The sequence below is a fragment of the Sciurus carolinensis genome, chromosome 5, assembly GCF_902686445.1.
Source record: "Sciurus carolinensis chromosome 5, mSciCar1.2, whole genome shotgun sequence".
NCBI lineage: Eukaryota > Metazoa > Chordata > Mammalia > Rodentia > Sciuridae > Sciurus > Sciurus carolinensis.
Window position 1 is genome coordinate 129,701,998 of NC_062217.1, and position 23,480 is coordinate 129,725,477.

Here is a 23,480-nt window from a genome sequence, read left to right on the forward strand (position 1 = left end):
CAGGACCAGCAGCAAGAACCCCTTGAGGGTAGGAGATGGTGAGAGAAGAGCAAGTTCAAAGGCCCTGGGGCAGGACTACTCTCAGCATCTGAGGATGGCAGAGAAACCACTGGAGGGGGCCGGGAGTGAAGGGAAAGAAGGTGCACAGGGTGAGGCGGGTGGGACCAAAAGCACAGGTGGACGGTCCCTGGGGATGGGGGTGGAAAGCTTTACTCTAGGGTTGCCAGGAAGAGGGAAAGGGAAGTGACAGCAGGAGCCAGCAAAGGAGCTGGCAGGAAGCGGGCCAGCAAGCACGCAGGGAGGTGCGCCCTGGCGGCGACTGGGGAGTGTCAGCCCTGACTTTGGGGTCTGACACCTGGGCTGCTGGGGGCAAAGGACAGGTGACGGGGGACAGTGGAGGGCAGAGGGAGAACAGGATTCAGGGGAGGGCAGGCGAGGGGTAACGGCATCCTGCACATACACATGATCGCTGACACCGAGCGGGAGGGAAGTCCAGGGGAGTGGCGCATGGGTCCCACCAGGTGTCCAGCTGGCACGGCCCTGCTCCCTGGGGCTCTCTGCCAGCCTGCGGCCAGGCCGTGTGGGCGGTGCTCCCTCGGGGCCTGGCCTGGAGTTTTGTCCCAGTGCACCGTGGACGAGGGCCTTCTGTGCCGCGGTGCGGAGGCTGGCCTGGGCAGCAGGGTGCGGCCTCGGCACAGAGGGGTCGGAGGCTCTGCCGCAGGCCTGGGCCTGGAGCCTGGGCTGTCACTGCCCAGCCGCATTCTCAGCAGGATTGGCCTCTTATGGTGAAGGAGCAGCTGTCCCTCGTGTGCCTGGACTGGGGCTTGAAGGCCAGAGGGAGTAGCAACACGTTTTGGGAGCCACTTTCGCCGCAAACCTGGTTTCCTGCCTTACCTCCTCGTGCGCTGAGACCCTGAACGTGTCCACACCCTTCATCTAAGACCCCAGGATAGAATGGAAGGTCCTCAGGGTCCCCACATGAGACACTGCCTTTGGGTATAGAGCTTTGGCCTTGAGACCGTCAGGGACCCGTGCAGGGCCCCCGGGAGCTGGTGAATGTGGCCTAGAGGCCACATCAAGGACGGTCAACAGAAGTGAAGTGGGGTCACCGGGTTGCCTGCAGAGGCTCCAGAACACTTGACTTTGTCAAAGTCTCAGTTTTGCCATCTGCAGATTGGGGGTAAATACAGGTGCTGCGCAGCCAGCCCAGCACCGGGCTTTCTGGTGGCCGCCGCCTTCTCTCCCTGTCCCTCTCCACTCTGCAGCTGGAATCCGAATCTTAGGGGAGAGCTCTGCTGCTATGGGGGCTTCCTGTGAGAGCCACAGTCCCCTGCCTGGGAACCCTTCCAGACCTAACTTGGAGGCCATGAACCTTACCATGGCCTTGGGGATTGACCGCTGGCTGCAGCTCTGAGCCTCGGCCTGAGGTGTCGCTCGGACGGGCATGTCGGGTGTGAACCAGAGGCAGCAGTCAGCTCTGAAGTCCTGCCAGCACCGCGTCTTATTTCTCAAAGAAACGACAGGCTTCCACTTCCTATCAGCACTGATGTGGTTGCTGTTGTATTGTTGTGGGGTGTGTGTGTGTGTGTGTGTGTGTGAACTGCTTTGGGTTTCAGAGCTGTGGTGGAAAGTGAGGAAAATAGCAGATGCTGGATCCAATTGCCACCAAACTGTCTTGAAATGCTATAAATATTTTCTAAAAGATGAGCTTCCCGAGCCCGATGTGTTAGTTATCTCTTCCCTGAGAAGCTGATTTCTGAAAATTAAGACAAATAACCTCTTAAATCACAGTTGTTAACCTCAGGTGTAAAAAACTGTTACCCTGCTAGCCGCAGGTCAGGGTGACTCTGCTCTAAGTGACTCTGTGTGACACAGACACGCCAGCGCCAACAGAGAGCACAAGACCTTGTCTTCAGTCAGAAGGCCCCAGTCACTGGCCTGGCCCAGCCCCTCACCACTGTGTGATCCGGGGCTAGTGGGCCCGTGTCTGTGGGCCTCTGTGTTACCTGTCTCAAACAGAGCTGTCACCTGCCGCCACGTGGAGCCTAAAGCATCCCTGGGCCAGCCTGGGAGTGGTTGACACGTGACTGTCAGTCACTGACAAGTGCCTGTCAGTGGTTGACATGTGTTGATCAGGACTGAAATCCCTGTCCCCAGGCCCCTTTGTCCCTCCCCTGTGTGGAGAACAGCCTCCTGTGTCCCAGACCCCCACCAATGTCCCTTTTCAGCAGAGGGCCGAGCTGCTGGGGGCCGGAGCCCCTGGCAGGCGGGTGGCACCCCGGTGTGCGTCCTTTCCCTTGCGCTGGCTTTGATGTTGTGCTTGTATTCGCACCGAGTGAGGCTAGTTTTGTACGGAAGGTAACTCTAGAAAGTTTTATATTTTAAATGTATTTCAGCAAAAGTTGTGAGTTGATTTCAAAAAACATACTGAGCTAATGGCCACCTCCGTGGCAGGAGGAAATTGACGAAACCCAGGAAGCCGAGGAAGCCGAGCGCCCCACCAGCTGTCCTGTGGGAGGCGCTTTCCCTGTGCACAGTGAATGGGGAGGGGGCTGTCGGAAGGATATTTTGGTGACTGTGTCCCACACAGAGGGGCTGCAGAAATCCCTGTCCTGGGCTCCAGCCAAGGAAAGTGCCCTCCTGGGGCGACAGGACGCGGGTCGGCCAAGAACCCAGGACCCTCGGCGGCACAGCCAGTGCCCACCGTCCAGCCCCTCTGCTTCTCCTCTGAGGTTCTCAAACCCGGGGAACCTGCTAGCTGGCCCCTCCCACTAGACTCCAAGACCCCGCCTCACCTCCTCCAGGTGTGGCCAAGCCCCATGGATGGGGTAGCTGCTCCAATAACGGGTGTCCGCTGCAGTTTTGTTTGATACTTCAGCAGTGACAGCCTGGAGTGTCCTACAGGAAGGTCATTCTGAGGTCACAGTGGAGCTCTGTAAGCGCCATGGGGCATGGGAAGGGGGTCTGGTGAGGCAGGCATGTTCCTTTGTCACTCAGGAGCTCCCCAGGCTTGAGGCTGGGTCCTACCCCATTGCTCTGCCACGCTGGGCATGGGGATCAGTGAGCGGTCAGTGGCAGCCTAGACACTCCCCCTGGGACTCAGCAGGTGTTTCTTGGGTGGCCCAGGCAGGGGGACACAGGGGGATGTCTACCCACTGCATTACAGGCCCCAGAGGGATGGCACCCAGCCCTTAGGCTAGGAGAGCCCTCCCATATGGCTAACCCAGGGCTGGACGCAACATAGATGACCATGACTTTACGTGATTGCACAGCCAGGGGAAGAAGCCACAGAAGGACAGCCAGCAGCAGGGGTTTGGGAGGTGCCTCAGGCTCTGCTGGGCATGTACCGCTGCCTCCCCCTCCGGCGTCTTCAGGTGGCCAAGTGCCCCAGATTTTCTGAGACAGTCCTGCTGCCAGATCCTTCATCTGTTGTCCTTGAATGTCCCGCCAGAGCAGGCGGCTGAGCCCTGGTTGGACATCCTGCTGCTCTGTGGATGGCCATGAGCACGGAGCACTCACAGCATGGTCAGCTGCCCACTTGACCGCTGCCTTCGAGTCTGGCTAGTGGACCGGCAGCCCCACTTGCCCCCGTTTTACAGATAAGGACATAGAAGCCCAGGGTCGGCCAGTGACTTGTTTGAGGTCACACAGCATTCTAATGCAGATTCCTGGCCTAACCTATTGGCACCCATCTCCCGGGCACTTCAACTTCTATTCCACAAAGATAACTCAAGAGATGTTACGCATCCTGGTATTTAAATGTCACGGACTCATTTATTTTTTTCATTGGCTTGGAGTTTTTGTAGCCTAGTGGATGAGACCTCAGAAGCACCAAATGATCTGGTTTGCATTTCAACCACTTCCTGGCTGGCCATGCGACTTTTGGCCACTTTTAATATCTCTGTGCCTCAGTTTCTTCATCAATACGTGGGTGTAAATACCTCAGGGGTCTGTGGTGGGGACTCCTGGGGCTCACAGTGCCTGGTTCAGGGAGGGGATCTGGCGGGTCCCTGGTGGTCCTCTCCCTTCATCAGGCGAGCTGCAGAGGCGGGTGGTCAGGAGCGGCTCCCAGTATAGAGTGGGGGTGTGCCCCCCAAGACAGAGAAAGAGCGTCAGATGGACAGGCAAGGGCAGAGGTGCCGGGCCCTGGGGTGGGGGAGGAGGCAGCCAGGACGGTTGGTCCATCCAGCGAGGCTGCTCGGAGCAGGGCTTTACCTTGGGGACAGAGAGGGCGTCAGGTCAACACAGGCTGCCTCGGCCCCGCACATCGCAGCATGGGTGGCTCCTCTGAACAGAGGACTGCGCCGTGCCACCCCGAGGCGAGGCAGGGGAACAGAGGGAGGCCCAGTCAGTTTCTCCTGGGGACAGGCACAGAGCGTCCTGTCAACTGTTCATCCAGCTCCCCACTGTCTGTCTGTCCACCTGCCCCCCTGGCCCTCCTCCCCACATCTGCCCTCCAGGAATCACCGCGGACCTGCCCTCAGGCTAGTGTTGACACCCGTTGGCCCAGAGACCCATTTATTCCGCCACCGGGCCCAGTTTTAATCATGCCGTCCACCGCGAGATCCAGACGGTTCTATTATTAATAGTCATAATTAGTCACAGAGGAGCCTTTCCCTGGGCAGCAGATCCTCAGGACCACAGCCCGGGAGACCCTGTTCCTGTCCCCACTTTACATACAGGGTAGGCACGGCCAGGGCAGGGAGGTGACTTCCTGGAGGTGAAGCTCAGTGGCCAAGTCTGGTGAGGCACCGCGGTATTCCTGCCCAGGAAAGGACCGTCCATGCCTAGGGCCCTGGGTGCTGCTTTTTTGGGGGCAGGACTGTACTCAGGGGATTCAGATAAGTGTGGAGGAAGGAGATCAGAACGGGGTGTGGGGAGAGAAGGGCCAAAGAGAAGAAGGCCTCGTGAGCTAGCAAGAGGGGTCTGGCTGAGGTGAGGGCGGGAGGTGCCCTGGGCAGAGGAAGGCCAGATACCAATCTCCTTCTTCCCCCACACACAGGTGGTGGCCAGGCCAGGGCTTGACGAGCAGCTTCTCCTAAGTGCTGCATCCCGGGAATTGTGATCTAAACGCTTGCGGTGGGCGGCTTCCTGATTTATGGGGCCACTGTGGAGACTCGACTACAACAGCATGGCGGCAGCGTGGGGCTCCTCCTCTGGACCCGCAGCTGGCCACCGGCCCACCTGCCCCTCCCTGCCATCTCCTGGACCCAGCCCCACCAGGACTCCAGTGTGCGTGCGTGCCTGGAGCCCACACCTGGGACATGCACAGGCCCACGTGCTGTGTGCACCAGAGGCTGTTCCCGTCCCACTGAGCAGCCCGTAGACCGCGTCAGCTCTGTGTGCGGGTGTGTGCTGCTCTTGGCCTAGTTCAGATGAACACAGATGTGCCAGGTACACACACGTGTGCCTGCTGGCGCTCCACAGGCTCTGGTCCTCTGAGAAGTCTCTGCCTGTGTTCATCTGCTTCTGGACCTGGGGGGTGGACGTCTGTTTACTGTCCCGTGGGAGCATGGGTGTGTCTGTCGGGGTGCAGTGGGCAGGTACCTAAGCACACAGCACCACCTCCTCCTGCTTCCCTCTATGGGTGCCATCCATGCTGACAGGCTTACGTGTGTGTGCACATGGAGCTCACGTGCGTGCCTAAACGTGCACGTGGGCGTGTGTGCACCATCAGGACATCACTCACATGCACGCACAGTGTCCAGTGTGCCTGAGACCCCGGCACGCTCACAGGCTCATCGTGAGGGTTCTTTGTGGTCAGAGGGAGAGGAGCCCTGCAGGAAGTGGGGAGATGGCTTCCTCTGTCCTCGGAGCCCCTCTACCTCATTCCCACACAGATGCTGAAGGAGAGGGAGGGACCTGCAGCCGCCTCCAGGTCCCCTGGTCAACTTCATTTTTGCCCATCGTGACCACTAGCCTGCACTTAACTCTAGGCCAGGCCCCGGGGTCTACCCCATGTCACATGAGAACCCCGGTCCAAAGGCAGGCTGATCAGGGCACAAACCCAGGCTCTGTCACTAGCATGTGGCACCAGGCTGTCCCTTCTACAACTCCATTCCTCATTTTCTCATCTGCAAAATGGTTTTAACAGTGGCCACCCTGTGGGGTTACAGTGGGGATTGAAGGGGTGCATAAACTGCTGAGGAGGTCACTAGGCCCCGGTTTCCCCTTTTGTAAGATGGTACTAATGACCCTCACTGGTCAGCTCCTGGGGCTGTTTTGAAAATTCATCAGTCAGGGGGCAGGATGGTGCTCACAGAACTCGCTCCGGCTCTGAGCATGGGAGACGGGAACTCCAGGCCTGCGTGTGGGTGATACGTAGCCCTGGGTCAGACGTCCGTGTCCGAATTCCCATGTGCCTTCACTCTGGCCTTGGGACATGGGTAGACTGCCTCATCTTCCTCTCCTTCTGAATCCCTGCGGACCTGGGATTCCTCCAGTTTTAAGCAGGCACCTTAATGGTAGCCTCTACCTCATATTGCGAAGGGAGAAAGGATTTAGGAGAAGGTGTTGTTTCTTATCGCCTTATGAGAGGCCACTGAGTCTGGAAGCCTGGGCGAGTAGGTGGAGGCTGGTGTACTCTCACACCAGGATGCCTGCTGCCGAGGCGCCGTCTGTGCCTCCAGACTACCAGCAGTCCTGCTTGAGGAGGATCCCAGCCCTTCCTCAGGGCAGCCCAAGGGCTGCAGTAAAGCCAGCAGCCCCAGCCTGCAGCATGGCACCTGGGGAAGGAGGTGGTCAGGTCTGATCTCCGTGACTACCAAGGAACCAGTGTTTGGCACCACCTAGACCTGCAATGAGAGGCCTGGGATCCCTTTACTTGCCTCCTTCAGACCACAGAGGTCCTGAAAGGAGACCGGGGGGAGCATGGATGTCCCATCGGAGGCAGTGGTGGGCTGCAGACCCCACTGTCCACCCAGGGGCTTCCCCTGCTGGCTGCAAGAAGGAACCCATGAGCAAGCCTGTGTGGTGTGACCGCCTAGCCTGTGCCCACTGCATGCCAGCTGCTGAGATCCAGAAGAGACGCAGAGGCCCTGTCCTGGCAGGGACTTCCGCAGAGAAATGAGCCTTGGCACCCAGGTCAGAGCAGGCAGAAGACATTTTGTTGACAGTCAGAGCTGCAGGAGCTCAGAGGTCATGGGGCCAAGGTGGGCACAGGTGCAGAGGCAAGAACAGAGGCAGGCTGGGCCAGAGCCAGACCTCAAGGACAAAGGGCTGAGCTCACTGGAAGGGACAGCATTCCAGAAGGACACGAGTGTGTGGGCAGAGTTTGGAGTCCTTCCCGGGGAAAGGCGTACCTCTCCCATAAGACATCTGGGCAGCTCTGGCTCCGATGGCTTCGGCTCTCGATGACCAGTGGCTGTGGGGTGAAGCAGATGGCCAGCAGGGGCGGGGGGGCCCTCAGGCCTGAGCCAAGGGAGGCCAAGTGGCCCACACAGGCCAGAGCCTGAGACCTTGGCACCCGCTACTCACAGCTCTCGACTCGAAAGTTAATGATTCATTTGTGGCCAATTTCTGCTGGCGTTTGTCTGGAAATTCCCAAGCCTGCCCCTTCCCTTGACTCCGGAGCTCCAAGAATACAGTCTCGTCTACACTTGGCTAAAAACATTGCACCCACTATCCCGGGGCTGGTTTTCAAAATGATAGTGGGAGCTAAGCAGCTTCGCTATTAGGAGGAACTGGGTCCGGGTGATTGGCTGGAACGCGGGGTGGTTGCTCTGAGTGCGGTTGAGTTTAGGGCTCACTCTGACTCCATGTGCCATGTGCTGATGAAAGGAACCCCATTTACATTCATGGTGTCCCCAGTCAGTTCAGAACAGATGTGACCAGAATTCAGTCTAGTGTAATGTATAAAGTGCACAACAGTTACAAAGGGCAAACTGGAGCTTGACCCAGAGCAGGACTTGGTTAAGTAGAGGAAGCCCTGTTATATGCAAAGGCCCTGGGGCATGAAAATCCAGGGGAGGTTGATTGTGGTATGTCTGGGGTATGGATGGTGTGAGAGACTTCTAGGACTGCACATAGCTCATGAGTGAAGGACTTGGACAGCTTGGGAATTTGGCAGTCGGATGACAGGCTGGTGGCTGGGAGTCAGGGCTGGTACCTGAGCAGGGACAGCTGTATTTGTATTTGCTCATTCGGGTCTTGATTCTGCTGGTCAGCAAGCCTTTCTGGGCAGCCTGTTTTATGCCAGCTTGGGCCCAAGCTCTGCCCAGGGCCCTGCACCTGTGTGGATTTCTGAGTTAGAGAGAAGGGGTCATGTGTAGCAATCCAGAGAGGGCAACAGGGACCCAGGGGAGCCACAAGACATGGGTGTGAACTTGGGTGTGTGGGAAGTAGGCTGATGGCATCACCCCAAGTCCTCCAGCGAGTGTAGCAGAGGTGTTGGGGTCAGATTTAGGATCTCCGTGTTCCTGGCAGGCCCTGGGGACAGAGAGTTTGGAGGTTACCCCTGTCCCGTCAGACTCATAAGGCCTTCTTGAGTCTGAGTGTGTATCTGTCATTGTGCAGACGAGCAGAATGAGGCCCAGAGAGGGGAAGGCTGATGGCAGAGCGAGGCAGAACCCAGGGTCCCGACTGGCTCACTGCGCCCCTGTCCCACTCAGCCCCACACTTCTGCAGCTCTGGGTCCGTCCTCCCAGAACCAGCCAATGGAGCAGCCCGATCCTCTGGGACGAAGCATCTGGGAGTTTGGGGAGGGGGTTCCTTTGTGTCGTTCACAACTTTGCAGATTTAATGTCTTCGATGATGCCTTGACAGTCCCCGGGTTGGTGGTAAACAACCGCTCTCCCCAGAATGTTTGCCTGTGACAGCAGCTTTCCCTGGCGAGGGTGCTGCCCGCACTTGGCAGGGCCTCTCGGGCTCCAGCTCCCAGCTTGGGCTCCACACGAGTGAGGGATTCTGAAAGGCATTTAAGAATGCAGAGGCCACCATGTGCTGGGGGCAGGGGCAGGCCAGGGAGAGGGCAGGGACGGCCTAGCCCCAGCCAGCCTCTCCGCTCCTCGCAGCTGCCAGTCCGGACCTCGGAGCCTCAGAGGCCCCTGGTTGTGCGTGGTCCCTGGGTGGCGAGGTGGGGCAGGATCAGGTGTCCTCTGGCTCTCATAGCCCTGGTGCCCGAGTCCTTGGCACGGCTCAGCAACAGGAGGGAGCCTATCTCCCGAGAGCAGCTCTGCCAGGCCTGTCTGTGGCTGACAGCCGTGGTGCCTTGGCCCTGTAGCCTCTGTGGCCTGCGTCACACTGGCTTAGGTGTCCTGAGTCAGAGCCAGGAAATGGATCTGCCACACGAGGGTGGAGGTGCTGCTGCCCCAGGCAGCTGGGGGGAACCCTGACCTCCTGCCCATCCACACCTGGGTGATGCCTGCCTCCAGCCTCCTTCCCCTGGTCTGGCCTGGATTTGACCATTGCCTAGAGGATAATGCTCTGCGCTGCACTCCCTGGACCCAGCCTCCCACCCCTTCAAGTAGACCGTTGACAGCAGGGACCAGAGACCCACGCACGGCTGTGCCCACTCATGCTGCTGGACCCGGCCTGGCTCTTCCCCTTAGAATGCCGTTCCCCATTTATCCTCTGGGTGCTTCTGTCTTCATCCAAGAATTTCCCCAAGAATTACTTTTCTGGTCAAGTCTTCCTTAGCAACCAACCACTCCTCCAGTTGAAATTGTCCCTTTCCTCAGAGCCACCTCTCCATGCACCTCTATTAATGACTCCGTCACAATGTAGTATAATCACATTTTCTTGCAAAGTGCTCGTTCCCCCATTAGCCCGTGGGGGCCCGGAGGCTTGTTTATCTGTGCATCCTGCAGGCCTGATATATAGTAGGTGCCTAATAAAAGCAGGCTGGATTTAATTAAGGTGGTTCCTGAAGGCGGTGTTGGAGTCTCCTTTTCTTAATGGGAAGAGGGGAGGTGGGAGTGTGCTCGTGAAGAGCTTGACCTGCCCCTGTCCCCTGCCCCTGACCCCTTGGGAAGATAATTGCTGGGGGCTGGAGTGGCCCCCCACCCCACTTCCACCCTGGCACCGCCTTCCCTGCCAGCAGGAGCCGGCTCCCCGGGCTGCCCGAGTGATCACTCTCCAGAAAACACCCCAGTGGAAACTGCATGAATGATTGATAAGAGCTGAGAGCTGTTTAATTTTTTCCCCCTGTTTAATGGCTATCAATAATTTAATACGCTCTCTGTATGTTTTTAAGAAATAGCACCCATTTTGCCGTCTCCGGTTTAGCTGGCTAAATGATTTAAGTGTTGGAAATGTGCTCAGAGGATGGTGGTGGAGGGAGTCAGAGAATCTGGAGGCTGGGGGTGGAGTGGGGGGTGGAGGAGCAGGCTCAGAGTCTTGGCCTGGGTGAGTGTGTGTGTGTGTGTGTGTGTGTGTGTGTGTAGGTGGGAGGGAGGGGGGGGGGGGGGAAGGGGCGGGTAAAAGCCAGCTCCTCTCTGCTAAGAGCAAGATAATTGCTTTTCCGGGGCCTCACTGAACAGCAACTGAACAGCTGTCGCCACCGCCCCCCACCACCACCACACTGAGCTTTTCTGGATGGCTCTGGGGGCTCAGGGGGGCTAGCAAGGAGCTGGGCTGGTTTCACCATGGGCTGAGACTCCCCCTTCCCCTGACTTCTTTGCCCCCCTCCTAAAGCTTTGAGATCATTTGTATTTTAATGATGCGGCTATCCAGCTGGCCAGAGTCTTCCAGATGGGGTTTGGGTGGTGTGGAGGGGGAAACTCAGAATCACTCATCTCTGGGCCCGCAGGGACCTAGAAGGTCATCCGCCAGTGCTCCCCCAAACTTTCCAGATGCAGAGGATCACCTGGGAGGACTTGTTAACAATTTAAATTTCTGGGCTATCTTCCAGACCCACAGACGTTCATTCTCAGGGGAGAGACCTGGCAGACTGTGGGCTTAACAATCAGTGGGGTGATTCTTATCATCAGAGGAGTTTGGGGCATACGGAGTCCAGCTCCCCTCTAACGCTCACAGCACCCACAGCTCCACGTGGCTGCTCCCTCCAGGGACAGGGTGCGCACACCCCCGCCCTGTGAGACCCTAGACACTCCGTTCCGGAGTTCCTCCTGACGCTAGGCTGACCCGGCTCCCTCTGCACTTGAAGTCACCTCTGCTGCAAAAGAGCCACTCTCTAGGGACCTGATGTCTTTCCCTCACCCAGCCTGGCCACTCTCTGGCTTGGCTGTGCCTCTGTTGAGCAGGGAGCTTCCTTTCTGAGTAAAGGCAGGGGACAGGTGACAGGGGGCTGTGGCCTGTGAGGAGTGGATTGACTGACCGTGTCAGCCTGCTGCTGGCAGTGACCCCTGGGAACCTTGAGGAAGGCCGAAAGAGATACTGGGTCTCAGAACTGCCCTGGCCTATCAGAACTCAGTCGCCCCACCAGAGAAAGAAGACTGTGACCCGTCAGAGGTAATTGACGAAGCAGAACATCCAGATGACAGTGTGGGGAGCCAGGCTGGAGGGCTCCTCACAGGTCACACCTCCACTTAGGACAGAGATGGAATTGCAAAGAGGGGACAAGAGGCCTAAGGAGTGCAAGCTGAGGCCCTGGCACTGGGGAGCAGCGGAGACTTGTCCCAGTCACCCACATGAGGCCCTGCAGGCCGGGTGGGAGAGGATTTCTGACTCAGTATGTGAAAGCATTGCAGTGCCTCTGTCTAGCATGGAGACTTTTCCGGCAGTTTACATTATTCTGGCACAGAGTGGAACACCGTGTGACTGCCCGTTGGTTTTGCCACCTTATTTTAATAGATACTTTCGGGGAGAGGAGCGGTCCAGATTTCACGGGGATTTTCATCTGCAAACTGGAGAACCCTGGTGTCCACCTGTAGATCCTCTTTGCACCCCGAAGTTCATCCCCACCTTGGTCTCTGTAGGAAGAGTTGGTCAGGGAGCACCTGCTTGGTGCTGATAAGTGACCCAGCTTGTGATTGCCCGTACCCTGTGTCCCTGGAGGCTGCTCTGATCCTCGAAGCATGGCTGTGGGGGTCTTAACCTGGGGAAGAGGAGGCGAGGTGCTGCCTGATCCTGAGAGAGTCTCTGCTTAGAGAGCTCTAGGAGGTGGGGAGACAGAAGAAAAATCCATCAGCCCGGTGGAAGACGGCTCTGACCACAGAGGGAGCTGCGGGCACAGGGGCTAATGAGGTGGGGAGGTAGTCAGGGAAGTCTTCCCAGAGGAGGCACTGCTAGGCATGGCGGGAAGGGAAGAGAGAGGTGTGCGCCAGTGGTGGGTGTACACGGAGGAGGCAGGAGAGGCCGCAGGACAGGGCAGAGCTGGACCTGCCACTCCTGGGTGGAGAGCCTCAGGATTTTTGTTTTGTTTTGTTTTTAGCTACTGTTGAAAAACATCCATGTTCCATCCGTGCAGAAAAGATCATATCCTACATGTGTAGCACCACAAATTGTCTGAAAGTGAATATCCTTTGCTGTCAAGAAATAGAACATTCTAGACCTATGCAGACTTGCAACAGCCCATCGTCAATGATCCACTGCTGCCCAGCAACCCCCCAAACCAAGTGGCCTGAAACAACCCCTTATCATCGGGCTTGTGTGGCTTCCGTCCCCACTGGAGTGGAAGGTCGAAATGGCTCCAGTCACACCTGGCCATTGGTGCTGGCTGCTCCCTGGGCCTCAGTTCCCCTCCACCCTCCAGTGGAGTAGGTGGCTCCTTTCTGTGGCCTGTCTGTTCCATCAAGGTCAGAAACGGCAGGACTTCTTGTGGCCCAGTCTCTGTATCTCATGCCATGTCACTTTTGCTGAATCCTATCTGTCAAAACAAGTCCCAAGGCCAACTGAGATTCAGGGGTGGAGAGCAGACTCCACCTCCTGATAGGAGGAGCTACAAAGATGCCCTGGCTGTATTTAGTCTGCTATAAGCCTGGAGTCATTTTGCCTATTCTTGAGCTTGATATCAGAGGACCCCAGAAGCGTGTTCTCTACTGCATCTGGCTTTTTAAATCCATGTCATGTTTGCGAATCCCATCCGTGCTGCTGGGCATGGCTGTGGACCAGATCTCAGAGATTCTCAGTGCTGCGGGGTGACGCGTTGTGTGGGTTCATCGGTTTATCCATTCAGTGGTTGAGGCTGTTGGGGGGTCTTCAGACCTTTCTGTGCAGCACTGCTGGGAACCTTCTAGGGTGCGTCTTTGATGAACAAGTGCGTGGCTTCTGTGGAAATGGAGTCTCTGGGTGGTGAGATGGGCAACCAGGTAGGAGGCACTTCCACTGTTTTACCAAGTGGCAGTGTTTGGGGACCCAGGAGGGATTTTAGAAAGACTGCCAACTGAAGATGCAGCTAACCCTGTGCAGCTGCAGAGGCACTGGAAGGGGATCCCTCTACCCACCCCCAACCTCAGGCCTCTGGACGGGGGGACATGGGGCCTCAGATGGGAGTCTCTGTTCTGAGTGGGCTTTTCCAACCCCAGGGTCCTCTCCTTGCCTTTTCTCTGTTACCTAAAAGTTGCCTGCATGTACAGCCTGACCATCCACAGTCAGGGACCCGGGTACCTGCAGACACAGGATCCGGGAGACGGTCCCTGACAGCTGCTGTGGGGGGCAGGCCCGGAGCAGGTTCTTCTGGCCTCATCTTCGTGTGTTGTGGGACCATGGGAAGAACCGGGCCTCTATCTGGGTCTCAGGTTCCTCACTTGTAAAACAGCAAAGCCAGGTATCAACCTCATCAAGTGTCTGTCCGCTCACCCATCTGACCCCTGTTTCCTGGGCTCTCGCAGCAGGAAGGAGGCGGGGATGCTTTGGAGGCCGCGGGGGCTTCCTGATCTCCGGCCCGTGGTGGTTGGCCCACCATGTTCAGATCATCCGCTGCACACCTTCCTCTCCCACTATATCCGTCCCCACCAAGCCGGCTCTGGCTCTTACTAACTAGACCTCATCCCTGATGTCCAGGAGCTCTGTCCTAAGAGGGGGACCAGCCTGTGGAAGGCTGGAGGAGATAGGGCCAGGCAGGCCCAAAGCTGGCTGGGGGGTGAGCAGAGGGAGGAGGGAAGGCCGAGAGGGCCCCACAGAAGCCTCTGAGCTGAGCAGGCTCCAAGGCCAGGGGGGCTTTGAAGGGCAGAGAAGTGGGGACAACGAGCTCCGGGAAGGGCCTCTGCCACATGCCAAAGGTGGGTTCCCGGAGACTGTGCTGTGCTGGCGGCAGCTGCTGTCACGCAGGGCAGTGGAGGACACGGGCTGGTTTGGGGCCTTGAATGTGAAGTTCAGGAGTGGGGGGCAGCTCTCGGGGGCAGTATTCAGCTTCCCCTTGGGTGGGCCAGCTTGGTCTACCAGGAGACGGCCCGAGGGACAAGGCAGATAGGATCTAGAGGTCAGTGAAGGGCGTGAGGGGCTGTCCACAGAGTTAGAGCCTGAAGCTCACGGTCCCCTCTCCTCTCTCCGTAGGACTTGCAGTGACTGTGCTCGGATATAGCAGGGCTGGGGTAGCCATCCCCCTCGCCCGTGGCCTCAAGTCCCCGTCCATTGGCAGAAACCTCGGCAGGTAAGCGGGACGGGACAGACCCCGGTGCTGTGTGCCTGCTAGTGTGGGCTGGATGGGGCGCCAGGGTTCCCCCAGGGCAGACAGTGCGTTTCAGGGGACTGCAGAGCCAGGAGGGGAGCGTCTTAGTGTCCATTTCCACCTCTTCCTTCCAGGCAGTGGAAGGAAGTGGAGGCCGGGGGTGCCCTGGCCCCAGACTGGGACGCTTGCTTTTATTCTGTTACCAACTGCCGGTGTCGCCTCAGGGAGCCCTGTCCCTCCAGTGCTGAGGGCCTTGGCTTTCTTATCTCGTCCTTAGACACAGCCTGATGGTGATGGTGATGATGGTGACGGTGACGCCCTCTGACATTTGGGCACTTCTCTGTGTGTGCCGGCTCCTGTGTGGTTATGACCTTTCATCTTCATAACCTCCCCAGGAGTTGGTAGTTACAATCATCACCATTGTGTAGGTGAAAAAGCTGAGCCTTGTGGTCAGGAAGTGACTTGCCTGAGATCACACACCAGGCCAAACCAGGGTTCAGGCCCAGGTCTGTGTGTTCCGGGGTGCCAGCCCGAGCCCTGGCCCATCCTGCTTCTGACCTTGCCCCCTCTGTGGTTCTTCTTGAGGGTGGGGATCAGTGTCCTCAGAAGTGCCGGGTTCCATCCCTACTCAAGGCAAAAGGAGGGACCTTTTACAAGGCTGCTGGTTGGTCTGGGGTCAGGAATCAGGTGGATGCAATATGGCTTCCACCAGCCCTGGCCTACGAGGCCCCTGTGAGGTGACACCTAGCGTCCCCTCTAGAGAAGGAGTGTGTGCTGGCTGGGTAAGGCTCTTTCCATTTTTACCCCCCTTGTTCAATTTCCTAAGTTCGTATTAAGCACTTACTGTATGCAGACCCTACGCCAGGCACCACCATGCGAGGGAAAGGGGCCTGTCAAGACTTTCCAGCAGAAGCAGGGACATCCCTGTACAGTGGTGAACAGGGCTCAGAGGTTAGAAAGGGGAATTCTGGTAAATAACCCCAACGTGAGTCACAGAGTGGGGAGACAGGAGCAGTGGTTGAGTGGGGAGCCTGACAGGATGGGGAAGAAACTGACAAGAGCTACCAATGCCAGGCTGGGGCATTGGGTCCCAAGGGCCGTGGAAGCCACTGAGGGTTGTAAGTTGGGTGGTACTAGTGTTGGCTGCACTGGAGAAGTCATTTGAAAGGCCTCGCTGGAAGCCAGGACATTAGTGAGCTGTCCCACAGGCCAGCCCCAGTGGGAATTTAGAGGATTTTAACTGGGGCCAAAGTGAAAAGCACAAGGGACTGGGGAGGGGAGGTTGGAGCCTCTGCAGCTGCTGATGCTGGGACGAAGGTAGGAAAGCTGCCAAGGTGTGAGATGGGGTTGACCTTGGAATTCTGAGTGGGTGGGGGAGGCTGGGATCCAGGAAGGCTTCTTGAGGAGGTGGAGCAAGTGGTGGCCTAGAATTTCCTGAGGAGGCTGAGATGTTCATGAGGAAGAAGACAACTTGGGTGACATTGCATTTTTACAGGGGCCCGATGTTCTCGTTGAAAGTATGGATAAACACAGATATCTTCACATACACACCCCAAGGCCTCTCTGCCCAGAGTCATAGTCATGCACAGACATCGGTATGCACATAACCATGTGCTCTCACACATGCCTGCATATGGAAAAGACACGTAGATGTGTCTACACGCACTCATACATTACTGGTCATGTGCAAAGGTACTTATGCAGATGTGTAAGTGCAAACTCCCTCATGTCCATGTCTTCATGGACATCACCCCTGAGTGCCACATGTGTGCGCAGGTCCACTTGCAGGCATGTGCATGATCAGATGCACATTCACAAATTGTGCTGCACACAGATGCACATGCATGGCACTCACACGTGCACCTGGGACTGTACACAACGGCCGCACACAAGGGGCCAAAGAGGTGTAGTTCAGAGTTGATGGCTTCTCATCTGCAGAAGTTTCCAGCAGCTGCCAGGGGCACCAGCAGCTGTGGGCCAAGGCCAAAGCTCTGTGGGTGTGGTGGGGAGGGCTGACCACATGACTGACCAAGGCCAAGCTCTTGCCTTCCACCCGCCCCCTCAGCTTCCTCATCTGGAAACAGGAGCACTCCCCCTCTGCTGCCCCTGGGTGGTCATGAGGATTCAAGATGGTGGTTACTGAGAACAATTTCCGGTGCTTTGCAGCTTCAATGAATTGGAGTCATTCTTCTTCTAAGAAAATAGGTCATGGGTGCAGTGGGACTGCTGTAGGCACTGCCATGGGACATCTATGGGGCCCTGTCCCTGCTCTTCCTGCCCTGGGGACTCCATCCAGGCCTCCTGGGGCCTGGGCACCCTCTGAGTCATAGCCTGACAGGTGACCCCCTGGCTTCTCCAGGGCAGTGGGGTCCATGTCATCCCCCTTTTTTTTTTTTGGAACCGGGGATTGAAACCAGAGGTGCCTAACAACTTAGGCACATCCCCAGCCCTTTTTTGTATTTTATTTAGAGACAGCAGGGTCTCACTGAGTAACATAGGGCTTGCTTTGAACTTGTGATCCTTTCTAGCCTCTGGGACGACAGGCATGCACTACCGGGCCCCACCCATGTCATCCTGCCAGTGCCCCATCCGCCTTTCCCTGTAGACTCCGGGGCACTTGGGGTCCGTGGCACTGAACTGTGGCACACCAATCACTTTAGGCAGGCACATCATTTACATGCTTTTTGAATCCCCCTGAGAAGCCCAGGAGAGAGGCCTTACGGAACCATCCAGATGAGTAAAGAGACACGTTAGGTGAGTTTCCCAGGACACCTGCTCAGAAGTGTTGGTGCTGGGCTCATGGCCAGGCCTCTGGCGGTCAGAGTCTGTGCTCCTTAATCCAGTGACCTCCCTCCAGGAACAGGCCATCTAGTGCCCACTTTGCCGATGGGGAAACAGAGAGCTTGAGCCACATAGCCAGGAAGTGGCAGAGCCAGAATTAGTGCTCATTAACCCCACTGCACACCCAGGCCCATTCCCCACCCTCTTTCCTGGAGGAGCCACTTTGAGCTGACGAGGTTTCCCCAGGAAGATTCTGGGGTTACCTGGGCATTAGTCCTGGCCCAATATTCCCTGGCATATTTGCCATTTTCTCGCAAATAAAAAAATGGGTTGGCCTCCAAAACCTGCTGTCTAGCGTGATCTAGAAACTTTTTTCTCCCAGACCCCTTTGTAAAGTATCCTTGGAATCGTGCTTTGGAAATGGCCAGCAGGAGACTTCTGGATCCCCAGGAGGCCTGGACTAGGCCTGGGAGAAGGAAGGTTTCCACACCCATTAGCAGGCTCTTTAATCTGCTGCAGTGTCACTGCAGGGACCTTAGCCCAGGGAGCTGGGATGCTGCATGACATGGGGGTGGGGGGTGACAGTTAGCTGGGTCTCAAAAGAAGAGGAGACATTTGCTGTGTTGATGTGGAAGGAGAAGGAAGACCTAGAAGTGGCCCCAGCTCCAGCAAGGCCCCGGAAGTGAGAGTCCATTCGCAGCTCTCCAAGACTGCACCTGCCCGTGCCCATCCACAGCTCCTAGAATCAGTTCCGGCTCCATAACTTGGGGGTCCCTGTGGAAAGTGAAAATGCACAAGTTATGAAGAACTTCAAGGTGGTGATGGCAGAGTGGGGCTTTGTCAGCTGGGGCCCCGGGCGACTGTCCTTGTGTGTGGAGTCAGCGTAATGCTTGTGATTAAGTGAGAAGAACCGTGTTCGTGGACAGCTCCCCCTTTGACTTAGAGGTTCGGTGGCTTTGGGCAAGTCCCCCTCACCTCCTGAACTCTCTGCCCTGGGGAGCATTGGTGTCCTCCTCCCTGCAGCTGCTGGCTTGGCCTTGCAGCTTGTCCCGAGCAGCCGGGGACAGAGACATCAGTTAGGCAGCCCTGGCCATCAGGCACGGTGTCCAAGCTCCCTGGCCTGGCCCTGTCTTGGTGGCCTGCTTTTTTTGCCCTTTTCCTAACCCACCAGGCCAGGTGGCATGTGTGAGGAGTGGGCGGGGTGGGTGGAGGCCGACTGGGTTCTATTTGCAGAGCCCTCTGTCTTGACTGCCTCCCGCCTGTCCGTCTAGCTCTTCTTGGCAAACTCACATCCACGGGCTGGATGCCAAGGAGCCTCGACTTCCTCTGGCTCCTCCTCCAGGTGGTCGCAATGGCCCCTCGCACCATGAGGCTCTGTGGAGGGCCAAGCTCTTCCACATTCCATCAGACCCTTGACAGAGCCCTTGAGATGCCCTATTCCCATTTGCTGGATGGAAAACAGAGGCTCGGGGGAACAGGCCCCACCCCACCCCAAGCTCCTGGGCTCCACGTGGGACGGGGTGTTGATGGTGACAGCAGAGGCCGCACCTGGGCTCCACCCTGGGATGGACCCGCATTCCAGCCCTCTGGGGAGACTGGTTTTTCCCTCCTGCTAAAGAGCTCCAACCCCTGGCCCAGGAGCAGCCTCAGGTACCTGGGGGACTGAGGAGGGCCTGGCAGGCCCCTGAGGGCCAGCTAGTTGAAGGAGTCAAGCCCTGTGGCTCAGCTCACACAGCCAGTCAGGGTCAGCCAGGTACATGTGGCTCCAAAGCCTGGGGGAGTCTACACCAGGCAAGGTGAGAAGCCCGAGCTGGTTTGGAATGTAACAGCCAGAAAAGGCTGGACGCAGAGAAGAGGGACACACGTCAGGGAGTGACCAACTGTCCCGTATGACTGGCACTTTGTAAAAGGCACTCAAACACTTGGTGGATGAATGAGAGGACATGGCTGTGACTAAGGGCATAAGCTCTGGGCCTTGGGGTGATTCCAGCCTTGCCACTCCTCTCCGTATGGCCTCAGAGTCGGTGACTTCACCTCTCTGTGCCCATGTTCACATCTGTAAAGGAAGGAGAGCAGGACCAGCCCCACCCCTCAGGAGGTCTCTGAGGTAGCTGGGCAGAGCCCACGGCAGTGCCCGGAGCGCGGACAGCAGTGTGCAGCGCGCGGGCGAGTGGGTAGCAGAGGGAAGTGCCAGGCTGTGTGGGGCTGTGGTCACTCGGGGCAGCCCTAGGGGAGAGGGCCGCACTCCCTCCGCACCAACCCCTGACGTGCATGAGCTGCACGCTGCCAGCTTGCAGGCCGTCGCCTGTCAATCAACACACTTCCAGGGTCACAGGGGCGGGTGTGGGGCTGGCTGCTAAGACCTTGAGTGCCAGCGCCCACTCACAGAGGGCCTGGCTCGGCCCAGCCCAGGGTCCTGCAGAGCTGGGATTCCAGGGTCCTCAAGTGGTGCGCCTGTCACTCTCGGGCAGCTGAGAATGTGCACCACCCTCCCCCTGCCTGGAATTTGTTGCCTACAGCTCAGGCCCCTCTGCCTGCAGCCCCAACTGGCCACCCCCACCCCTGGCTGGAGCTGCAAATAGTCCCCAGGCTGCTGCTCCTTCCTGCCTGAGCTGGGTACGCCCCTGGAGGGGCAGCAGGGTGAGGCTGCCTCCTGGCTGGCCTTCTGAGCAGGACTTTATTTAAGCCTCAGTCTCACCTCAGACATGTTGCATGACCTTGGATAAGTCGTTGCCTCTCTCTGAGCTGTTATTTATTGCTCTGTAAAACCAGACAGGTCAAGGGATCATGGAGTACAGTCTTGAAAGGCGTCAACGACCTGGTGAAGCAGGATTATATTATTGTGAAGACGAGGAAACACGTAATAGAGATTAGGAAACCTACTGAGGGTCACCAGCTGTTGGTGGAGCTGGGCTTGAGCCCTGTTTTATCTGATACCTAAAATACGTGTTTCCCCCGCTAAGTCCAACTGCTGCTCACAGGTACCGTTATGGTCGCTGGGTGACCGGTTCACTCCCACAGCCAGGGTGGGGGAACATTTCCTTGGACTCGGCACCGTGTTCCACTCTGGCATCTGAAAGTGAATGGCGGTTGAGGAGCTGAGTGAACACAGCCCAGGCCTGGGCAGAGGTCACAGAGCCACAAGTGCACAGTTGCTGGAGAGAAGCCTGGTGTGGGGGAGGCGGGGTGGAGGAGGCGGTCAGGGAGACTTCCTGGAGGAGGAGGAGGTGTGCCCGGTTCCTAGGAGGTTTTCCTGGAGTCTCTGCATTGCGTGGTGAGGTGAAGCAGGAGCTTAGGCAGCCCTGGAAGGCCTCTGAGCCTGGGCCCTTCGTGCTTCAGGCTCAGACTGGGAGGGTTAGCTTCAGCCTGCTGGCTAGGCCAGGGCGGGGGGGCATCCTGAGACTGGGCCTGCCCAGAGGCTGGGGTGGAGGGCTCGTCTGCTCCAGAGGGCCACACCTCCCGACCCCACTGGGCAGCTGCCAGCCTCTCTCCTGGCCAGCACTGGAGCTCTCTACCAGGAGGGACAAGCCAGCCTCCCCAAAGAGTGAAAGATGAAGCTCCCAGGGCGGATCCAGGTGCCACCCCCTTCTGCTGCCATCTGTATACCTACCCCAACCACATCCCCAGTAGGCCAGACATCAGCTCGGGAGCTTAGAGTGTTTAGTGACTAGGTGACTCAGAGAGGGCCAGAGACCAGCTTAGAGACACATAGCAGCATCATGGTGAACATAGGAGACCGGAGCTCGGGCAAGTGCTGTCCTTGCCAAGGAGGCAGATCTGGGTCTCTGGGGCTCCTAGAATCCTGGGGTGCCTCCCGTTGTGCATAATCACTCACATAGGCGTGTCGAGCTGTCAAGTACTCCGTGAGTGCTATGGCAAGCCCTTCCCACTCCCACTAAGGTTTCTCGCTGCCTCTTCTGAGCCCTGGAGTTTGTCTTGGGATAGAGAACAGCCTTGCCCATGGCCTGCCTCTCCGGGTCCAAAGACCTGGTGGCCTCGCATCATAGGTGGTGTCTTTATGAGTCACAGCCGCACCGTGGCTGCTGTCTCGTGGAGAGAAGTGGTCTTTAGAAATCATTTGGTCAAGCCCCTCGTGTGCAGGTGGGAAACAGAGGCCCAGAGGTGGAGGGTGCACCCCAAAGTCACTCTGCATGGTGCTCTAGGCTTTCACTGGAGCACTCGGTGACCCCAAACCACTTGGAGAGCACGGCAGGTGCAGAGACTGGCAGGGGAGAGCGCAGCTGCCGTGGTCACAGGAGCACCAACGGAGGGACTGGGGACACAGAGGAGGACATGGGGGTTCAGGGCATCTGTGAAGACCCACTCGCTCGGGTCAGGGAGCTGCCTGGGTGAAGGCCTCGCTTGCCTTCACCTCCCGTAATGGCCTCCAGCCAGGCCTGCCACCCACAGGGCTTCTCCCCATCAATCTAGCTGATAGCCTCGGGACCACAGGCCTGATCTGAGAGCTGACGGCGCGCAAGAGGGTGAGGAAGGAAAGTGGCCTGGGGAAATCAGAGGCCACATGGCCTCATCAGCCTCCTCTGCCAAGGACCTTTGGACTGCCCAGCTGGTCTGCCGTCTGGGAGCCGGCTGACCACAGAACCGCATTTGTGGTACCTACGGCAAGGGGCTGGTGACTCTTCTGAGGGGCTCAGCGATCAGAGAGGGCTTCCTGGAGGAGGTGGGGTTGCAGCTGGGCCCTGAAGGAGGAGCCAGAGCCTGAACTGAACCATGAGCATCCCAGCCAGGGGAATGACTGGACGGAGGCAGACCTGTGCACCGTGCAGTGGGCCGAGAGTAGAAGGTGAAAGAAAAGGCAGTAGGGATGCCCCCTGGAGGCCAGATGGCAGAAGAAGGAAGTTGGCATTTTCCTTCTAACTTGCTAAGTGTCCCTGAGCAGATTACCGCCCCACTCTGCCTCAGTTTCCCTCAGATCACCTCTGGGCTTCAGGCACCTGGAGCCTCAGCAGCACCTGGTGCTTTGGGAAAGGTCTGTCTTGGGGGCCTTGTGAGCTGAGGCCAGGGTCCCGGGCAGAAGGAGACAGGTGGGCAGCTGGCTGAGGAGGCTGCCGTTGGACTCAGGGCTGCTCTCTGGCTGACTGGCTAGAGTTGGTCTAGGACTCTGGGGTTTGCCAGACTGGCAGGAAGTAGCAGGCCCCTGGGGCAGACCCACCTGTGGGCCTCAGACCCAGCTCCCAGAGCAGAGCCGGGGGTGGGCTGAGACTTGGCTTCCCCTGTCCTTCCCAGGACTAGCTGCCGCCTCTTGGGAGGGAGTCTGCCTCCCCAAAGCCGTGGGGCTCAGACTGTGACGCAGGGAGAGCGCCCTTTGGAGCCTCTCGGGCTGGTGCCAGGCCCGTGGGCACCTGCTGCCCTCCCCAGGAGGGCGCGGCCCCTCCTGGTGGCCTGGGCCAGGTGGCGTGTGTTTGCTGCATCTCCACCGGCTCGCTGCCCTCCTCTCACCTCCCTCCTATCAGCAGAGCAGCAGCTACAGCTCCTTGGACTCCGAGTACCCGCGATTGCGCAAATCCCCTCAGCGATTTGCACAGCCGCCAGCTCAGGACGCTCCAGCTCAGGGCTGCCCAGTTCCTGCTCAGGAAGCCAGAATTCGTTTCTGGAATAGTACGGCAGCCACCCCACGGGAGGGAGGCGAGTCTCCCTCGACTCAGAGGCCTTTTCGTGACCCCTGAGTCACATTCATAATATCAATGGGCTTAGGTCCTGTGTCAGTGGCAGAAACCGGAGTCAGAGAAGGCATGAGACTTGGCCAGGGTCACACAGCCAAACCAAGACTTGTACCCAGGATCCAGGCCCCTGGTCAGCCTCCTTTTTGGACCAAACCAGGGGAGAAGGCCTCTGGTATCGTCTTCCCTCCCGGCCTCCAGTTGCTTGAATTGACTGGGTCTGCCAGTCGCGCTGACATTTACCTGGTGAAGAGAATGGCCTCCTCCCTCTAGAATCAGGAGGCTAAAAATAACCAGGTCCAGCTTCCTGGGGCCCCTGCCCAACCAGTGCCTGCCTGCCTCAACGACCTTTCTCCAGGGTGCTGGAAGCTAATTGCTTGTGAGTGTGCTATATGGTCCCTTGTGCCCAGGACTTCCTTGGCGTTGGAGCAGGAATGGCTTTGTGTGCACAGCCTCTGAGTCTGAGCCGGGACTTTGCAAGGCCAACCTGTCAGCGCAGTGTTGGGGCA

The 23,480-nt window shown here is 57.8% G+C and overlaps 1 protein-coding gene across 8 annotated transcripts in view; it reads left to right on the forward strand.

The window, feature by feature from the left end:
• Positions 1–23,480, forward strand: part of Zmiz1 (zinc finger MIZ-type containing 1) — a 221,417-nt gene that overhangs the window by 29,878 nt on the left and 168,059 nt on the right. For 5 of the 8 annotated variants that reach the window (XM_047552574.1, XM_047552582.1, XM_047552580.1 and 2 more), the window contains exon 2: positions 14,395–14,491. The exons of 1 other annotated variant lie outside the window; for it this stretch is intronic. The gene's annotated coding sequence lies outside the window, so the exon portion shown is untranslated. Of the gene's footprint in view, positions 1–13,118; positions 13,138–13,190; positions 13,209–14,394; positions 14,492–23,480 lie in introns of those variants that run through there. 2 more of the 8 variants (XM_047552575.1, XM_047552576.1) reach the window with 2 other exon arrangements.